Here is an 883-nt window from a genome sequence, read left to right as displayed (position 1 = left end):
AATCTTAGAATTTTTGAGATTGATGGTCTAGTGCTAGACAGATTTAATCTCACTCAATGTGTTGAATATAAATTGCATTTTCATGGACAGGTCAGTAGAAATTGTCGGGAGAGAAGCAATTAATTTGTTTTAAAATGAAATTCAACATTTTTGAGAGACACGAAGACTAAAATTACAAAGTTTTCAACAATTACACTGAACTTTCATTTAATCATAAGTTCAAGAATATATTTACCTGAATTTTCCGGATTCCTATTGATTATCGTGGGGTAATTAGTCTGAAATTAGCAGTTTCCATCGATTTTTTCATCAAATTCTGAATTTGATGAAAAATAAAAAAATAAAAATAAATAATAAAATATCTTTCAACAGTTCAATATCTAGATTGAAATTCACACCTGCAAAGTTTAAATAATAAAATCAGTGTAAAACGTCCTTTAACTTGAGGTCAAATCGGGCTCAAATGAACACTTTGAATTTAGACTACAAAAGTAAAAAACGCCTTTTCCAGTTCACATGATTGACGAAAAATACTATTCCCTGAGCGTTGACACGCCGAAACCCCCAATCTCCCAAAGATCGATTTCCCTCAAAAATCCTCACCAACGCAATCCCCCCCCCCCCCCCCTCACCCCGCCGTCCAACCACTCCATAAAAAAAACCCAATGAATGAATGACAAAAAAAACCAGCACACAACGAAATGACGTAATCCCTTTTTTCATGAATGGCGTTCATGGTATTACGTTAACAAATATTTTTTGACTTTCCATATACGCGCGATTCTCAATGACTCCGCCAACGCTCTATCCCCCCCCCCCCCCCCCCCCCCCCCCCCCCCCCCCCCCCCCCCCCCCCCCCCCCCCCCCCCCCCCCCCCCCCCCC

The sequence above is a fragment of the Diachasma alloeum genome, unplaced genomic scaffold (assembly GCF_001412515.2).
Source record: "Diachasma alloeum isolate Michigan unplaced genomic scaffold, Dall2.0 Dall_scaffold_00192, whole genome shotgun sequence".
Lineage (NCBI taxonomy): Eukaryota > Metazoa > Arthropoda > Insecta > Hymenoptera > Braconidae > Diachasma > Diachasma alloeum.
Note: the sequence above shows the minus strand (reverse complement) of the source record.